Source organism: Carcharhinus amblyrhynchos, chromosome 25, assembly GCF_965287045.1.
Source record: "Carcharhinus amblyrhynchos chromosome 25, sCarAmb.v2.hapA, whole genome shotgun sequence".
Lineage (NCBI taxonomy): Eukaryota > Metazoa > Chordata > Chondrichthyes > Carcharhiniformes > Carcharhinidae > Carcharhinus > Carcharhinus amblyrhynchos.
The window spans coordinates 42,645,714-42,666,136 of record NC_137348.1 but is presented as its reverse complement, the minus strand read 5'-3'; the positions used below and the strand labels follow the sequence as shown (position 1 = coordinate 42,666,136).

The following is a 20,423-nucleotide window of genomic DNA, read 5'->3' as shown; positions in this document are numbered from 1 at the left end:
CATCCCAGCAATCAGGCTGGTAACCTTTGTTGACTCCCTCCTTATAGAAGGATATCCTTCCTCAGATAATGACATAAAACTGCACACAATACTCCAGGTGTAGTTTTCACCAACACCCTGTACAATTGCAGTAAAACATTCCTATGCACGAATCTTCTTGCTATGAAGCCAACATATCATTTGCCTTCTTTATTGCCTGCTGTACCTGCATGCTTACCTTAAGTGACTGAGGACACCAAGATCTCACTAACTTACACCATTCAAATAATAATCTGCCTTCCTACTATTGCTATCAAAGTGGATAACCTCACATTTATCCGCATTATACTGCATCTGCCATGCATATGCCCACACACTCAGCCTGCCCAAATTATGCTGAAGCATTTTTGAATCCTCCTCACATTTCACCCCCCACCAACTTTGTATCGACTGCAAATTCAGAGATAATATTTAGTTCCCTCATCCAAATCATTAATATATAATGTGAATAGTTGGAAGTCAAAAAACTAAAAACAAAGAAAAGTACAGCAAGGAACAGGCGCTCCATGCCTGTGCCAATCATGATGCCCTAACCAAACCAAAAAAAAAGGCCTTCTGCCCTTACTCGGTCTGTATCCACCTGTTCCCTCCTTATTCATATACCCATCAAGATGCCCCTTAAATGTTGCTAATGTGCCTGCTTCCACCACCTTCTCTGGCAGCACATCCTGGGCACCCACCATGAAAAATATCCCCCTTAAACTTTCCCCTCTCACCTTGAATCTGTGCCCCCTTGTAGTTGACATTTCTATCCTGGGAAAAAGCCTCTGATTATCCAAACTGTCTCTGCCCCTCAATTTTGCAGGCCTGTACTGGGTCTCCCCTCAGGCTGTTTTTCCAGCGAAAACAATCTTAGTTTATTCAACCTCTCTTCACAGAGAACATCCTCGAGACCAGGCGACATTCTGGTGAACCTTCTTTGTACTCTCTTCAAAGTGTCCACGTCATTCTGGTAGTGTGGTGACCAGAACTGCATACAATACTCCAAATGTGACCTGACTAAGGTTTTATAAAGTTGCAATATGATTTCCCAACTCCTGTATTCGATGCCTGGCTGATGAAGCATGCCACATGCCTTCTTAATCACCTTGGCCAGCTGTGTTGCTACTTTTAGGAAACTGTAGACCTGCATGCCCCAGATCTCTCTATATACTAATGTTCCCAAGGGTTCTGCCATTTACAGTATAATTCAAGCCTAAATTTGACCCTCCAAAATGCATCACCTCGTATTCGTCAGATCAAACTCCATTTGCCACATCTGTGCCCAAGTCTCTAGTCTAGTTATATCATGTTGTACGCTCTGACAATCCCCGGCATGAACAGTATCTGCAGCAATCTTTGTGTCATCTGCAAACTTACTAATCAGACCATCTACATTTTCCTCCAGATCATTTATATACACTAAAAACAACAGAGGTCCCAGCACTGATTCCTGCAGAGCACCACTAGCTACAGATCTCCATTCTGAAAAACATTCTTCCACTGCTACTCTGTTTTCTATTACCATGCCAATTCAGTATCCGTTTAGCCAGCCACCCCGAATTCCATTTGATTTTAGTTTTTGTACCAGTCTGCCACATGAAACCTTGTCAACTAGCTTACTAAAGTCCATATAAACTACATCTACAGCCCTTCCCTCATCAAATATCTTTGTCACCTCTTCAAAAATCTCAATCAAGTTGGTACAGAACCATGCTGTCACTAACTAGTTCTGGCGCAGCTTCCTGTGGTACCCCACTAATCACTGACTGCCAATTGAAAAAAGACCCATTTATGCCAACTCTTTGCTTCCTATCTGCTAACCAGTTTTTTATCCATCTCAAGGCACTAGCCTCAATTCCATGCACTTTAACTTTCCATAGTAGTTTGCTATGTGAGACCTTGTTGAAAACCTTCTGAAAGTTTAAATAAACTACATCCACTGCTTCTCCTTGGTCAACTTTACAAGTTACATCCTCAAAGAATTCCAATCGATTTGTCAAGCATGATTTCCCCTTTGTAAATCAATGCTGGCTTTATCTGATTATAACGCTGCTTCCCAAATGCCAAGCTATGAAATTCTTGATAACAGACTCTAACAACTTCCCCAGTACTGATGTAAGGCACACTTTACAGTTCCCTGTTTTCTCCCCACCTCCCTTTTTGAATAGCGGGCTTACAAAGGCTACCCTTCAATCTGTAGGAACCAGTCCAGAGTCCAAAATATTTTGGAAAGTTTTGGAATTTAAATACCACACAAGACCAAACATCTGTATACAGTCAATGAGTTCCGATAGGGACAGTCCACAAACCAAACTAAAGATGCCACATGACTGAACAGAGGCAGGCAATAAATCAGAGCATAACCAGAGCAGTAGAACAGCAGACATAATTTCAAAAAAAAATCACTCCTTAATCTTCCAACACAGACTTGCCCATTCAAATTGTATTTATATTGAGGTTATGGGATCCATAGCTTTATTATTTGATATTTTAATATAAAATGTTTAGAGCCTTAGGTGATATTACATCAGATTACTTTAAAGTTCAGTATAAAAGTAAAAACTTTATCTGGTCAACCTTATATTCACAATGATGGCAATGGCATCAGGAGGGAGACTTTGTTCGAGCATAGAGTCAGCAGGGTTATACTACAGTAAGTGAAACACTTGTTGGTCTTCCGCTAAGCTAAACCACAACATTGCAAACTTGAGCAATATTGCAAGACCAGTTCATCAGCAAATGAGCTGTGAGTTCCCCACACAGTTTGTTCCCAATGAAGAGAATTCCTTAATGAAGGGCAGATATCTACAGTAACAAATTTGAACAGTGTGCTTGTTTCTTTTGCAATATTTGTTTATTGTATTAATAAAATGAAGCAAAGAAAATTATGAAGGACAATAGCATCTGGCACATCTCAGCTGACGTATCAGTATTCCTCCACGTTGGACATCGCTTGGGGGAAGCACTGGTATAATGTGTACTTTGGGTGGGCTCTTCAACGTCCATCACGAGGAATAACTCAGTAGCACCACTACTGACTGAATTGCCCAAGTCCTAAGTTGTGGTAGGCAGTGAGGGAACTAACAAGAAGGAAAAACATACTTAACCTCATCTTCATCTATCTTCCTGCTGCAGATGTATCTGTCCATGACAGGATGGGCAGGAGTGACCATCACACAATCCTTGTGGAGGTGAAGTTTCATGTTCACATTGAGGATAACCTTCGTCATGTCATGCTAAATGGGATAGATTTCAAACAGTTCCAGCAACTCAAGACTGGGCATCCATGAGACATTGTGGTCCATCGGCAGCAGAAGAATTGTACTCAATCACAATCTGTAACCTTATGGCCAGGCATGTCCTCCACAGTACCATTAAACCAAGCTAGGGGATCAATCCTGGTTTCAAGGAAGGCTGCAGGCATGTAGGAGCAGAACCAGGAATACCTAAAAGTGAGATGTCAACTGGTGAAGCTACACTTCAGGACTACTTGCATGGCAAACAGTATAAGCAGCATGCAACAGATAGAGCTAAGTGATCCCACAACCAATGGATCAGATCTAAGCTCTGCAGTCCTACCAGACTGGGTCATGAATGATGGTGGATAATTCAACACTTCACTGGAGGAGCAGGCTCCACAAATATCATCATCTTCAATGATTGTAGAGCCTAGCACATCAGTGCAAAAGAAAAGCTGAAGGATTTGCAACAATCTATACACAAAAACTTAAGACAAATCCAACCCAGCCAATTACCACTGTTAGGAAGTTGGGATAAAATGAATAAAGAATTGGATAAAATGAAACAATAGGATTCAGCTGCACTGAATGGATTAGCCTAGTAGTAGAGTGAATAGATATTTGTTTACGTAAAGTGGAAAACAACAGGAGTTAAAAATAAAGAGTCGGAGTTCAAAAGGAGAAATTAGAATTAATGTCGCACTTACATGCTAAAAGCATGACTTCAGAGGCTCGTTGTTCAGGTAAGACAAAAGGGATAAACCATAGTGGCAGGATTAGTCCTGTACGGGAACAGAACTGATAACGAGCAACCAAGATCACAGTCATGCCTAATTGAAAGCACAGCTCTTCCAAAAACAAGCTTCTGTGCTGAAGACTGCTGTTTGAAACCCCAGACATTCTACTGTTTCCCAAAAGAAAGATACAGATTGCATGTGGCAATTACTACTGGATTTGGCACATAATGTTAAAAGATATGGGATCTGTTTTAGGGAAGGTATCTTCTCAGAATTTAGGAAAGAGATTTGGAACAAAGTTAATTCAGGTATAGCGTATGTAGCCATTATGTAGTTAATTACAATTTTTCTTCTGTACTGTTGCGTTTCTTGTGTGTTTTACAGTTTTTTTATTTGAATGTTTTCAACAACTCTGGTCATTTCCTCACTAGTTTTAATCTCTTTCCTCACATTATATCAAACTGCAAACTAAATGGATATGACATTCCAATTTCCCTTCTGGGATTTGGGATACTCTTGCATTTAACATCAGCACAGTTCTTAACACCACTCCATCAGTCTACACTCGATCATCAGTAACGTGATGGAAGAAACCATCAACAGTCCTATCAAACAACACTTGCTTCACAACAACCTGCTCACTGATGCTCAGTTTTGGTTCCACCATGATCACTCAAGTTCCCGTGTCATTACAGCCGTGATTCAAACATGGACAAAAGTTCTGAAGTCCAGAGGTGATGTGACAATGACTACCCTTGACATCAAGGCAGCATTTGACTGAGTATGGCATCAGGGAGCCTTGCAAAACTGGAATTAGTGGGAATCAGATGGAAAATTCTCTGCTCGTTGAAGTCGTACTTAGGACAAGTAAGGATGGTTGTAGTTGTTGGGAGTTCAGTCAACTCAATTCCAGGACATCGCTGCAGGAGATCCTCAGAGCAGTGCGCTCAGGCCAACCATCTGCAGCAGTGTCATCAATGACATTCTTCCCATCTTAAGGTCAGAAGTGGAGATGTTCACTGATGTCTGCATAATGTTCAGCGCCATTCAAGACTCGTCAGATATTGAAGCTGTCCATGTGCAAGTGCAGAGACCTGGACAATATCTAGACCTGGGCTAACACGTGGCAAGTAACATTTGTGCCACGCAAGTTAAGACAGCCCACCAACATCTCTACTTTCTCAGAAGACTAAGAAAATTTGGCTTGTCAGCTATGACTCACCAACTTTTACAAATGCACCATAGAAAGCATTCTTTCTTGTATCACAGCTTGGTATGCCTCCTGCCTTGCCCAAAACTGCAAGAAACTACAAATGGTCATAAATTTATCCCAATCATCACACAAACCAGCTCCCATCCACTGATTCTGTCTACACTTGCTGCTGCCTCGGCAAAGCAGCCAGCATAATTAAGAACTCCATGTACCCTGGACATTCTCTCTTCCACCTTCTTCCTTCAGGAAAAAGATACAAAAATCTGAGATCACGTGCCAACTCACTCAAGAACAGCTTCTTCCCTGCTGCCATCAGACTTTTGAATGGACCTACCTCGCATTAAGTTGATCTTTCTCCACATCCTAGAAATGACTGTAACACTATATTCTGCACTCTCTCGTTTCCTTCTGTATGAACGGTATGCTTTGTATAGTACGCAAGAAACAATATTTTCACTGTATACTAATACATTTGACAATAATAAATCAAATCAAATCAAGGTGTTTCACTCCAACTGTGATTTTATTGACACTATATAGCTTTTATGAAAACAAGCTTTACTTAAAAATACAATTTAACTATAAAAATGAACTAGCTCAATGTATACCAATTAACAATACTTATACACAAGATACAGTTCTTAACTGCTAATCTATCTCTATTAGTTCCAATTCAAGCAATATTCCTCTTATAGACTTAAACTTCTTTTCAAAATCATTTAGAAATTCACAGGCATGCATGCTGGTACTTGGGCTGCCACTCTTCGAGCCGCCAAAACACACAGAGAGACCTAGCAGGTCTCAAACAGCAGCCTCCAGATAGAGAGACAGAAAGAGGGACCCTTTGCTTCTTTCAGCAGTAATTGACTGTTTTTCTGTGTAAGTTTAGTTCCTCCCCTTAAGCAGGTGACTGTCAATCAACCTGATCAAAATCCTACTTTGAAATCCCAGGGAAAAGACAAAGAAAAATGCATTAAATAAGATTCAAACAAACAAATCCCTTGCTAAAAATCAATCATTAGCCTGCCTTCTCAGTATTTGATCTGCTTGCTTTCCCAGGCAAATCAGCACCATATTAACAGAGCTGAATTTTAAACATAACCCTTACAAGAAACATGATAAAAAATTACATTTCTTAAAAGGCACAGTATCATCACATTACTGTTCTCCAATTAAGTAAATATCTGTTTACTCTGCTGCTAAGCTAATCCACATATCAAAAAATTCTTCAGGCAGCTGCAGTCTTATCAATTCCTCTTCATCCAATTCTTAAACTTATTTCATCCAAGCTTCTTTAATTTTTATTTTATCCAATTCTTAAATCTTTATTTAACCTTAACAAAAGGACCACTTTGCAGCTAAACAGGCAAGCTACGACTGAACTAAAATATTCTACAACCAAATTCAGCAGTTGTAAATGATGGTGGATAATTATACAGCAGGAACATCTCCCTCTATGAACATCTCCCTCCTGAATGATGATGAAGCCCAGCAATCACCTTCAGCAAGAACCTCCTCTGCAGTTTCCAGAATCACAGATGTCAAGCGTCTGCTAATTTGATTCACTCTGCGATATCAAGAAACGAGTATACTGATACAGCGAAGACTGTGAGTCCCAACTTCATTCCATCTGTGGTGCTGAGCTTATGCTCCAGAACCTGCTACAAACCCAGCAAAGTGTCCCAGCACAGCACAAAATCACGTTCCATAACAGACTGAGGGCGGAAATGCATTTAGCACCTGCTTCCAGACTCACTGAGTATGCTCATCCAAAAGTTTAAAACTTCAGGCCTTGATTTTACAATGAAGTCCATCCAACTCCCACAAACCTTTGTGCAAAAAATTGCATTTGCACATTATGGAAGCATTGCAATGTCATGTCACATGACCCAGTATAAGGAAAAGTGAAATTCCAAGTGATTTAAATTACTCTAATTGCTTTATTCAATGCGATATATCATCTTCGACATGTATCTTCTCAAACCTATTCAACTACTCCTTAATGTATCCCCCAGTGGGGATATTTGAACATTTGAAAACCTATTTGAATAGGTTTGAGAAGATACATATTGCAAATGACATTTTCAGAGAAGCACCATGTGCAAAAACTTCCAAGGTACATTTTTATGTGAGCTTGGGCATTAGAGAATTTTCAGCTGATGGTACAGAATAAATTAGTTTTCATTTATCCATATTAAGTGGAGATTCCTGGCATCCTACAAACCACAGCAGATTTCCAAATCAAATCACAAATACATGTTTCCAGTATGGTGAAACTAAATACTGGGAACACAAATTCATGACATTTACCCCCAGTTGTTTTCTGCAATTCAGTTGCTAAATCAGACTTATAACTTTATGGTATATAAAGGTTAAAACGAAGAATAAGAATTCTATACCTCAGTCAATCTATTTTCATATCTCAAGAAGGTACTTACAACTTTTGAAGGCTTTTATGGAGCAGTCGTGGGAATACTAGAAGCACAACCCCTGCAATGATTGTAATGAGGCACAGCAGAGACAGGAGACCAAGCATTGCCACAATAGCCCTTTCATTCCCTTCTGTTGCCATATATGAGCAGTCACAGTCACCAGCTATTAGGCAAATAAAAATAGAATGATGATTAAATAACAAGTACCATAACCTAAATTCCTTTCTTCCGTTTACATCAATTTCCTTTGAAAAAAAACAGGCAAATGGACTGAATTGTGAAGCAGTCATGCATTACGTTTACCTTTAAGCACATGAATTTTCTTCTCATGGCCTCCCAATTCTGAGTAAACCTGAATCCAGCAAACTGCAGCTGAGCACTCATTTGTCAACCTGCACTCACTATTACTTTTAAATTAGATTAGCACCTCAAAATTGCTCCAGCTATTTCACCCCCAGAATCAGCAGACTACAAGTGTGTACTGCCAACCTGTGTGATCCCTAACAATGAAAGAACAAACTGCAAAGAGGGTAGAAAGGAATACGAATTCAGACAAGTTTCAGAATTTCACTGAGCAATCCTGAGGCAGAAATATTCAGTGAACCATTAACAAGAATAAAGGTTCTAAGCAAAGAAACAGGTTAGTAACTGTGACAAAAGACACCAGAAAGATCACAATACCTCCAGGAGATTTAGCATATTGATATTCTGGAAACCAGTGTAAGTATTCCATTGAGAGAAAAACAAGCAGAGAAGGACAGCTCATATAAACTGCAATTTGTACTAAAGTTGCAAGCTTACCAGTAATAAACTGAACATATTAAGCATCTGACTGACTCATTATTCAAAGCTGTTCAAGGCCATGTTTGGACACAAGCCATTTTTGCCAAGGCATGTTTAGGGCCAGTGGAGCTGCTTGGTCCCATCAGGCAGGCTGTCAACTAGTTTTATTTTTAAAAAAAACTTCACCCCTAATGTTACAAAGCCAATGCTCACCCTGGACCAGGCAAACCCAAATCCATTTCTTGCATGCTCCAAAAACCAAATTCAAAATCCAACAGGATCCAATTCATGGTCCCCACAAGGGAGGCAAACAAGATCCAAGCTGACAAGATAAGACACTACACCCCATCTTGGGCTTGATCTGACACTTGATCTTAGCAAAAAGGCCAAGAAGCGATCTTACAGACAGATCAATGTCATCAGCCAATACACGAATCGAAACCCTGATTTTGTAGTTATTAACACTACATTTTAATCATTTGAACTAATTAACAGCCATATTAAAGGCAGTATAAGGAGGATGATCGGGATTTTCCAATCATCCTCCAGTTTTCCAATGCAACAGAGGCAATTTAATTGCCTGGAGGTGGGTATCCAGCCATGGAAGGGGCAGCGCAGCTCTCCAAGTGGACCTACAAGCCCTTTCTTCTTGTCTAGGTGTGGTTACAGCCAAAGTCCACCCTGTAAAGGAAAGGATTCCCTCCCCACACCTACAATGGTTACTTGGCTACTTCTTTTGATTTTTAATTATATTTTTTAAAACGTTGGTGAAAGTGCTTTAATTTTGAAGTACCCTCTCAGTTACCTAAGTATTACTGTGGTTTCACTGAAGTTGGAAGGTCTCTGATTGGCCCTTCAGCTTCCAGTGCCTCCTGCTTCACCAATAATTGAACCTGGAGCCTGTTTCTATCCCAATTAAGGGGGCATCCTAGTCAAAATCACACTGGTCTTAATTTTTAGGATAGCGAAGGTTCAGCGAGCATCGATTCGCAGAAGGCAGAACCTCTGTCCACATCTGGACAAAGTTCCACCATGGGATCTCATAATGGGGTTAGCATTGCTGCCACTGCGCCAGGAACCCAGGCTCAATTCCGGCCTTGGGTTACTCTCTGTGTGGAGTTTGCAGATTCTCCCTATGTCTGTGTGGGTTTCCTCCGGGTGCTCCAGTTTCATCCCACAGTCCGAAGAAGTGCAGGTTAAGTGGATTAGCCATGGTAAATGTGTGGGATTGTGGGGATAGGGCAGGAGAGAGAGCCTAGGTAAGATACTCTGTCAGCAAGTCAGTGCAGACTCAATGGGTTGAACAGCCTCCTTGCCCATTGTGGCAATCCTATGATTCTATGGAGAGCTATCACCCAAACAGACAGGCTGGCAGCTCTCCAGGCTCTCAGATCCACAAAGGCACTGCAGCAACGTGCCTGGCACTAACTATTGGGACACAGAGGTCAACTAAGCAGCAGGAGTTCCAGGGAGGAAATGATATGAGACTCCTATGGGGTCACAACAAGGGACGATTGAGATATCAAGGGATAAGTCACAAAAAAGGAGAGATGGCAAGAGATTTTATTGGCACCGGATATCTGGCGCATTCAGTCTCGCACCCAGAAAGGGCACAAAACTGATTATATTGTTTAAATATATGTAAGTGTTCATTTAAATAGAATCAGGATGCCTGGGACAAAATCGTCCAGGCTCACTTTTTGGTGTGGCCTCGTCGGGGTGGGTTCTCTCCGCTGAGAATCACGAGTTGTCTCCAATCAATGGGAACCAGGCATGATGGCCTTGCCGATAGAATCGGAGGACACTGTGGCTCCACCAGGAGGTCGGGGTCAAGGGGTGGTGCCCCTTGGACAGTGCCAGCCAGGTATCCTGGCAGTGCCTACCAGGCAATAGGCAGAACCAAGAGGAACCACAGCACACTCTACACAGCAATCAGTGGAGGGAGGGAGACAGGGACTGCCGCACATCTTGCACAGCAGTCGGGGACCGGGGGGAGGGAAGGAAGGTGAGGATGAGGAGGAGATGGAAGAGGAGAGAAGGATGAGGATGAGGAGGAGGATGGGGAGGAGGAGATGGAGGAGGAGGCGGAGGATGAGGAGGAGGAGGAAGAGTCCTCTGCCTCCTCCTCCACCTTGTCCTCCTCCTCCTCCTCCTCATCTTCCTTCCTTCCTTCCCTCCCCCCCAGTCCCTGACCGCTGTGCAGGATGTGCAGCGGTCCTGGTCTCCCTCCCTCCAGATTGCTGTGTAGAGCGTGCTGTGGTTCCTCTTGGTACTGCCTATTGCCTGGTGGGCACTGCCAGGATACCTGGCTGGCACTGTCCAAGGGGCACCCCCCCTTGACCCCAACCTCCTGGTGGAGCCACAGTGTCCTCCAGTCCTACCGGCAAGGCCATCACGCCTGGTTCCCATTGATTGGAGACAACTTGTGATTCTCAGCGGAGAGAACCTACCCCGACGAGGCCACACAGAAAAGAGAGCCCAGACAATTTTCTCCCAGGCACTCTGATTCTATTTAAATGAGCAGTTACATATATTTAAATAATATAATCAGTTTTGTGCCCTTTCTGGGTGCGAGACTGAATGTGCCAGATATCTGGTACCAGTAAAATCTCTTGCCATCTCCCCTTTTAAGATATTAAGATATTTTATTAAGATACTCCAGCCTCTTGGACTAACTGGATCCACTACAGTTTGCCTATTGCCACAACAGGTCCACAGCAGATGCCATTTCCCTGGCCATGCACTCAACCCTGGAATACCTAGATATCAAGGACACCTACATCAGACTCCTACTTATTTACCACAGCTCAGCCTTCAATACTATTATTTCCACGAAACTCATCTCCAAACTCTGCAGCCTGGGCCTCAGCACCTCCCTCTGCGACTGGATCCTGAACTTCCTAACTCACAGGCCACAGTCAGTAAGGATAGGCAACACCTCCTCCACAATAACCCTCAACACTGGTGCCCCACAAGAATGCGTTCTCAGCCCCCACTATCTCCTTGGACAATCATGACTGTGTGGCCAAATTCCCCTTCAATTCGATTTTCAAATTTGATGACACACCGCAGTGGGTCGGATCTCAAACAATGACAAGACAGAGTACAGGAATGAGATAAGAATCTGGTGAACTGGTGTGCAACAATAATCTCACCCTCGATGTCAATAAAATGAAGGAGATTGTCATTGACTTCAGCAAGTGTAAAGGAGAACATGGCCTTGTCTATATCAATAGGGACGAAGTAGAAGAGGTCGAGAGCTACAAGTTTTTAGGTGTCCGCGTCACCAACAACCTGTCCTGGTCCTCCCCATGCCGACACTATAGTTAAGAAAGTCCACCAACGCCTCTACTTTCTCAGAAAACTAAGCAAATTTGGAATGTCAGCTACGGCTCTCACCAACTTTTACAGATGCATCATAGAAAGCATTCTTTCTGGTTGTGTCACAGCTTGGTATGATTCCTGCTTCTGCCCAAGACCACAAGAAACTACAAAAGTCTGTGGATATAGTTCAATCCATCACGCAAATCAGCCTCCCATGCATTGACTCTGTCTACACTTCCTGATGCCTTGGCAAAGCAGGCAGCATAATTAAGGATCTCACGCACCCCGGACATTGTCTTTTCAACCTTCTTTCTTCAGGAAAAAAATACAAAAGTTTGAGCTCACGTACCAATTGACTCAAGAACAGCTTCTTCCCTGTTGCTGTCAGACTTTTGAATGGACCTACCTTGCATTAAGTTGATCTTTCTCTACATCCTGGCTATGACTAACACTACATTCTGCACTCTCTCATTTCCTTCTCTATGCATGGTATGTTTTGTCAGTATAGCATGCAAGAAACAAAACTTTTCACTGTATGTTAATACATGTGACAACAAATAAATCAAATCAAATAAGAAGCTCATTTGTACTCACGCGGTTTACGCATTCTCTGATTTGTCTTGTCAACATTATACTATAAATAGAGCAAAAATATTGCAGTCAGATAAAGACGAGGCATAAATGCATTATTGCAATGTAGAACTTATGTGCACTGAAGAAGTTTCAGATTATGTCTTTATTGCAGTAGGGAATGAGTTAATGAACTTTGTACTACTTGGGAGAATGGAAAAAAATATCCAGTAGTCTATATGCAGCCTGTTTTCATATATTACAGATAAATGTAACTTTGTTTTCATGTGCCCAGACTGCAGCTGCCCTTGCTGTTGTACGCAAGTTTCAGGTGACCCAGACAGGGAGACGGCAGCTGCTCTTGCTGTTGTACACAAGTTTATGACAAGCCCGCTCAGAAATGTAGCTGACTCAGTTTGTAGTTAAGTTGTGTCTTTAATTTCGTGGACTTTTGCCTAACATAGTGAAGCTTGCATGTCCTAAATATATTTATATATATATATATACACATACACTCGTTATATACTGCTTATGTGTCATGTACCAACATACTATACATATGCATATATTATACAACTTGTGAGCATAGATTGTTATACCGGCCCGTTAATTATAACTTGTCTTGTCAGCCTGTATGTTAGCTAAGGGCTAATCACACACGTCAAGTGCGGCCTTGAGATAACCATGAAGAAATGCCGAGGCTGCCATGTTCCCATGATGGAGGACAACCCACAGCCTGGGAACCTGCTGAGAATGAGAAGATGCGTACGTGACCGGGGTGGGGTATAAATATACGCTCTTAACTTGTGTTCGGCGAGATGCCTGAGGAACCGCTGTTGGATGCCAGGTGTTTCTCCCAAAAGCTTTTGAATAAACTGCTGTACTTTGACTCACAATTAGTCTCAGAGGTATCTTTACCTACAACATTATTAAGCTCTGTAATGCTTTCGTTTTTACTTCTAGTTAGTGTTTGATGTGGTACAATACAGAGGCAAGAACGAACGCACATTTGTGGTGTTCCAACTATGTTACATAATTGAGATAAGAAAGTAAATGTAATGACCACTGAGACCATCCTCACTTGCAAATCTTACTTTTGCCTCTCTGTTCAACTCAACTGACTGTTATTAAATAGTGTAATTCATTACTTAATGATCTATATACAAAATCTGGTGTATGGACGATTTATTTCCTTATAAAAGAAGACAGGGTTTTCATATTACTCCAGGAAATGTCTGCTGCAAAAGGCAATCTGTTGTGCAAGCATGCAACAGGAAAGTGACATTAGCTGTCTAAGCAAGGAGTAATAATAGCCTGATCATATTTCTTCTGCAAAAGAGGCATAAGGTGGTCAAGATTTGTAGTCACTACTCTAAATACTGGATGTACTTAAAGGATGGTCCCGGGAACTGATTTGCTGTCAGAGATCTTCATATTTAGGCCTGTCTCATAGGCTGCATGAAGAGTAATTAAGTATAGAATTGGATAGCCCCAAAAATGGGCACATGCATTGCAATTACACCATGGCAAGAAGTTACTAACAGCACAAGGGAAAGAGCATATTCCAAGGGTATTAGAGACACAACACTGGAGAGAATATGTTCTATCAATAAGGAGGCAGGAGGCCCTCCAAACAGACACAGTTATAGCCATTATAGTTAATCCCAGCAGTCCAGCCCTAAGGACATGGATGCAGTGCTGTGGGAAATTCAATGATTATAGAATCCCTACAGTCCGGAAGGAGGCTATTCAGCACATTGATTCTGCACCGACCATAATTCCACTTAGCCCCTATCCCCATAGCCCCAAGTATTTACCCTGTTAGCCCCCCCCCCGACACTAAGTGGCAATTTAGCATGGCCAATCAACCTGACCTGCACATCTTTAGACGTGGGAGGAAACTGGAGCACCTGGAGGAAACCCACGCAGACATGGGGAGAATGTGCAAACTCTAAGCAGACAGTGACCCAAGCTGGGAATCAAACCCGGGTCCCAAGTGTTGTGAGGCAGCAGTGCTAACCACTGTGCCACCCTGCTGCCCATCTCATACAAGTGGTCAGGATTGGTAAATGCATGTTCAAATTTTATATCCTCACAACTAAATCACAAGGCTTACACTGCTAAATTCACTATATCCCTATCACAGGTTCCCAACAACTTAAATTCTACTTAAGTCATAGTATCTTGACTTTCATGTTAAAAAAAATCCTTTTGACTGAAGTAGGGGGGTGCTTCAGATGTCCAGTGCAGGCTAAATTAAAAATAAACAACAAAAAGAAGTGCATTAAAACTGAGGCAACCACAACAGAGCGGAAGGCTATTGACAATTTTCAAGTTGGTACCTACCGTCTCATTAACAACAAGCAAAGGTAGCCAAACTCGAACCCATGATCTGGACAGTGAATTTTATTTACAAAGTAAGTGGTTAAGTGCCTCAGTATTTCAATTACGCTTTGAAAGGCATTTTATGATCTCAACTACTCACCTTCCTATCAACTATGAGCACAGATTTAGCAGTAGTAATTAGTGAAGACCCAGGGGAATGAGATAGACTTGATCTTATTGTCGATGTTGAACTCAAACTTGAAGAAGTCAAATTAGAAGGCAAAGATGGAGTAGGAGCTTCATTGATGATTATTTCTAATGCCCCTGATGCGGGTGATAGGAAAGCTGTAACATTCTCAGTTTCTGACCGAGCTAGAATAAAATTGGGTAAAAATAGGATCACCAACAATATTCTAAATATTAGGAAGACAGGTTAAAGGGAAAATCATAACAATACACGATGCATTTCAAATTTTTAAAATATACAAAAGAATGTGAAGATTGCTTTCAAACTCCATGAAGAATCAAAGTAGCAATGTTCCTCTAAAGATGAAAAATCAAATAAATCTTTATCTGTCTAAATACCACTGTAAATGAGCAATTGTGCACAAAGAGCAGAGATATGGCTGTGTGTCTCGTTTCATATATCACAGGTAACTAAAATTGAGATATGTATAAAACATAAAAAGACAAAGAGATTGATTTTAACTGTCTGGTGGAAATCAAGTACTGAGAAAAGGAAAATGGAGCAGAGGTCTTACCTATTCTATTATAATTCAATCTAGCAAGCTGGCAAGACCCTCCTCAAACTGATGATGCTCCAATACATTACCAAGATCTGATCTACCATTTTATCCTAAGGTGTGAGCAGGGCAAAAGTGGTGACTTTGCCACCAGGCCAGACCTGCTGTAAATATAGCAACCAGAGCCTGAAAAGGCTCAGCAGCTGACTTCTTAAAATACATTTATGGTTTAATTGTGGTCTAGAAATAGTAGAGGTCCTTCTCTGAACTCCATAGGAAACCCTGACAGTCCTGCCCTGGACATTTCCCCCTTACCTGACCAGGTTTCTTCTGGGGTACTTAACCTGTGCCAAGTACCATCCCCATAGATCCTTGGCATTAGCTTCTTGCCCTCGATTTTAATGGGTGGGCAGCTATTTCCCACCTTCTTTACTCAGAGGGTAGTAAGGGCGTGGAACGCCCTGCCTGCAGCATTTGTGGACTCGCCAACTTTAAGGGCGTTCAAATGGTCAGTGGATAGGCATATGGATAACATTGGAATAGTTTAGGTTAGAGGGTCATTAGATTGGTTCCACTGGTCGGTGCAACATCGAGGGCCGAAGGGCCTGTACTGCGCTGTAATGTTCTATGTTCCTTCCAGCCATTTTGGCAATTAATGTGCTAATGAAGCCTAGCTGTTAAAATTAGCTGAGCATTCAGCTTTTGCTTTTGGATAGGCTGGCAAATAGTTTGATGTACAGGTACAAATCCTGGAGATAAAATTGATTCCAGATTAGCAGTTGATAGAGACCAGTAATTTTTTTTAAATCCAAAAACCAAATTCTTTATGAAAAGAATGAAGTCACACAATTCAGTGTATAAAAAAGTGTTTTACTATACAGAAATCAAAGAATGTGTATATTATTAACTGCACTGTTTCTTAAATAGTCAGTAACATTAAAGGTATTAATGGTAGAATGAACAGTTACTTTCACTCTAAAAAAACTTAACTCAAATATCTTTCTGCACTCATTTAACTCGTACCCCCTAGAAATCATCTTCCAGAGAAGCAGAGTTCTGAGAGGGACCACCACCCCAATGTAAAATATGTCTTCCCCAAAAACACAAGGGTCACCATATGTTGCCTCTCTGAAGCAGAAAAGCTCAAGTGAAATAAAGGGAATTTCATAAAATATTACACATTTTAACATTATAAACAATTAGTAACAATCTTATTACATACAGCGCACACAGCAATTTCCTCCCTGTAATTCAGGTGAGGGGAGTAGCAGTGGTACAGTGGTTAGCACTGCTGTCTCATAGTGCTACCAGGGTTCAATTCTGGCCTTGGGTGATGTCTATGTGGAGTTTGCATTCTCCTCGTGTCAGCATAGGTTTCCTCCGGGTACTCTGGTTTCCTCCCACAGTCCGAAGATGCGCAGGTGAGGTTGATTGGCTATGCTAAATTGTCCCTTTGTATAATTGGGATTAGCAGAAATATGTGGGGTTAGGAGATAGAGATAGGGATTGTTGTTGGTGTAGATTCAAATTCAAATATGCAACATTTGAGATTCCCAGGAGCTTGATCAAAAGTAATTTCCTCCCCGTAATTCAGGTGAGGGGAGTAGCAGTGGGAGAGATTGTCCCATAACATCGGCAGAGTGATAACCTGACTTTATGGGCCTGATTTTATCACTGTGTTGCGCCCTTTTTCAATCGTGAAAACTTGGTAAAGTCAGACATGAAGCAATTAGCACATTCTGTGCCTGTCTCTGCGCCGCTTCCCCCTTTACCAAGGCCCAAAAATGGCCACAATCAGGACCATGCCTGAAACAGGTTGAAAAGATTAAGGCTCATGGAATACAAGGCCAGGTATCTAGATGGGTTGAGAACTGGCTTGGTAAGAGGCCACTCTCCATTCACCTGACGAAGGGACTAACCCGAAAGCTTGTGAGTCTATTATCAAATAAATTGGTTGGACTAAAACCTGGTGTTGTCAGACTTTTTACTTGGTAAGAGGAGACAGAGAGTAGTAGTGGAGGGGTCCTTTTTTAGCTGGAGGTCTGTCACTAGTGGTGTGCCACAGGGCTCAGTACTGGAACCTCTTCTTTTTGTAGTATATATAAATGACTTGGAAGAGGGAGTAAGTGGTGTGATCAGCAAAGTTGCAGATGACACTAAGATGGCTGGATTGGCAGGCTGTGAGGAGCAGTGTCTGGCAATACAACGGGATATAGATAGGCTGGTATACTGGGCAGATATATGGCAAATGGAGTTTAATCCTGTTAAATGTGAGGTGATGCATTTTGGCCGAAATAATGTAGGGGGGAGTTATATGATAAAGGGTAGACCTATAAAGAGTATACAAACGCAGCGGGACCTGGGGATGCAAGTGCACAAGTCTTTGAAGGTGGCAGTACAAGTGGAGAAGGCTTTGAAGAAAGCTTATAGTATGTTAGCCTTTATAGGAAGGGGTATAGAGTATAAGAGCTGGAGTCTAATGTTGCAGTTGTATAGTACTCTGGTTAGGCTGCATTTGGAGTACTGTGTCCAGTTCTGGTCGCCTTACTACCGGAAAGATGTGGAGACCCTGGAGAGAGTGCAGAGGAGGTTTACCAGGATGCTGCCTGGTATGGAAGGACTGGGTTATGAGGAAAGATTGGGCAAATTGGGGCTGTTTTCCCTTGACAGACGGCAACTGAGGGGAGATCTAATAGAGGTATATAAGATTACGAAGGGTTTAGATAAACAGTGGTAAGCTATTTCCTATGTTAGAAACGCACAGTACGAGGGGCCACAGGCTTAGGGTGAGGGGGACGAGGTATAACACGGATGTTAGAGGGAGGTTTTTCACACAGAGGGTAGTGGGGGTATGGAATGCTCTGCCAAGCAAGGTGGTGCAGGCAGGTACGCTGGAGTTGTTTAAGAGTTACTTAGACAGGCACATGAGTGGGTTGGAGATGGAGAGATATAGGAGATTGTTTTAAATAAGGTTCAGTAGCCTTGGGACGTCCCTGGTTATGTATAAGGATGTGGAATGATACTAATGTTTTTCTCTTTTAATTCACGGGTTTTAAGTCGGTCCGCCTTGTTGTCCAACGAGGGGCATACACGCGATGGGTCGTACAAGGGCTGCTCTTGGATGTTTGAGATAAATAGCCTAGTACTTCATGTCGTTAGTATACGCTTAAATTGGACCAGATGCTGGGCAACACAACAGCTCAGTGACTATCACTGTTTGCTGTGCAGACACATGGATTTGGGTCGGTGTCTGTGGGAGTTTGCACATTCTCCCCGTGCTTGCGTGGGTTTTCTCCAGGTGCTCCGGTTTCCTCCCACACCCCAAAGATGTGCTATTAGGCTGACTGGAGGTAATAAATTATCCCTAAATTAGTTTTCCCTCAATGTGGAATGCCATAAGCATAGATAAGGGTCATGGGTGGAGGGGGGACTGGTAATGTTAAAATGGCGGCGCGGGCTCCGAAGGGCCTGTTTCCCGGGCTGTTTTTGTTCTTTAATAGCATGCGTGCATTTAAATTGGCTTAAATGGATTGCACGCCCAACCTCACTGGCACTGCCCCCTTTACTTCCATGTTCGCCCATCCAGAATCAGCGCAAAACAGATGTGCTCCACAAGAATAAGGAACAATACAGCAGAGGAAGGCCCTTTGGCCCTCCAAGCCTGCACCGACCGTGTGTTCCCAACTAGACCATCCCTTTATATTTGTCTATTCCCAGTCTGTTCATGTGGCTATCTAGATACGTCTTAAATGATCCTAGCGTGACTGCCTCAACCACTTTGCTTGGTGGTGCATTCCAGGCCCCCGCTGTGTAAAATATATCCCCCGCATATCTGTATTGAACCTTACCCCCCTGCCCCACCTTACCTTGAACTTGTGACCCCTTGTGTCTGTCAATTCTGACCTGGGAAAAAGCTTCCAACTGTTCACCCTATCTATGCCCTTCATAATTTTATAAACTTCTATCAGGTCGTCCCTCAACCTCCATCTTTCCAGGGAGAACATCCCTGGTTTACTCAATCTCACCTCATAGCTAAGACTCTCCATACCAGGCAACATCCTGGTAAACGTTTTCTGCACTTCTCAAAGCCGCCACATCCTTTTGGTAGTGTGGTGACCATAACTGGTTGCCACACTAACAAATTCCAGAAGTGGCCTAACCAACATTCTATATAACTGCAACATCACATGCCAACTTTTATACTCTATGCCCCATCCAATAAAAGCAAGCATGCCATATGCCTTCTTCACCACCTTTTCCACCTGTGTTGCCACCTTTAAGGATCTGCAGACTTGCACACCCAGATCCCTCTGTGTGTCTATACTCCTGAAAGTTCTGCCATTTATTGTATAGCTCCGCCCTGCATTAGATCTATCAAAATGCATCATTTTGCACTAATCTGGATTAAATTCCATCTGCCATTTCTCTGCCCAATTTTCCAGCCTATCTGTATTCTGCTGTATTCTCTGACAATATTCATCACTATCACCACAAAAGTCTGATGTTGGCACTCCAGTTAGTGAAGAAGTAGGTGGCTAGCTTCCGATGACTCTCTGCTTGAGATCGGTGGAAGGGGAGGGAAAAGCGGGTGTGCTGCCACTGTGCCTGAGATCAGTGAGGGGGAAGAGGGTCTGTGACCACTCTGCCTGAGATCAGTGAGGTGAAAGGGGAGGGGGGGGAGGTTTCACACCACTCCGACTGAGATCAGTGAGGGGGAAGGGGGGTTTGCTGCCACTCTGCCTGACATCAGTGAGGGGAAAGAGGGGGGAGGTTTCACACTACTCTGGCTGAGATCAGTGAGGGGGAAGGGGGGTTTGCTGCCACTCTGCCTGAGATCAGTGAGGGGAAAGAGGGGGGAGGTTTCACACTACTCTGGCTGAGATCAGTGAGGGGGAAAGGGGCGTCCACTGCCACTCTGCCTGAGATCAGTGGGGATAAGTGGAGGAGGGCCCGTGATCAGTCTGGCAGAAGGGATGGGGTGATAAGGGTGTCTGTAATGTTGGGGGGGGGTGGGCAATGTATGTGGGGGCCAGGGA

The 20,423-nt window shown here is 42.7% G+C and overlaps 1 long non-coding RNA gene across 1 annotated transcript in view; it reads right to left on the bottom strand.

The window, feature by feature from the left end:
* The window catches only part of LOC145358371 (uncharacterized), a 75,691-nt gene that overhangs the window by 43,504 nt on the left and 11,764 nt on the right, over window positions 1–20,423 (bottom strand). Inside the window, exons 2-4 of the long non-coding RNA XR_013889466.1 lie at window positions 14,805–15,016; window positions 12,344–12,383; window positions 7,649–7,805 (exon numbers count right to left, since the gene is read on the bottom strand). This is a non-coding gene — a long non-coding RNA (uncharacterized LOC145358371). The remainder of the gene's footprint in view (window positions 1–7,648; window positions 7,806–12,343; window positions 12,384–14,804; window positions 15,017–20,423) is intronic.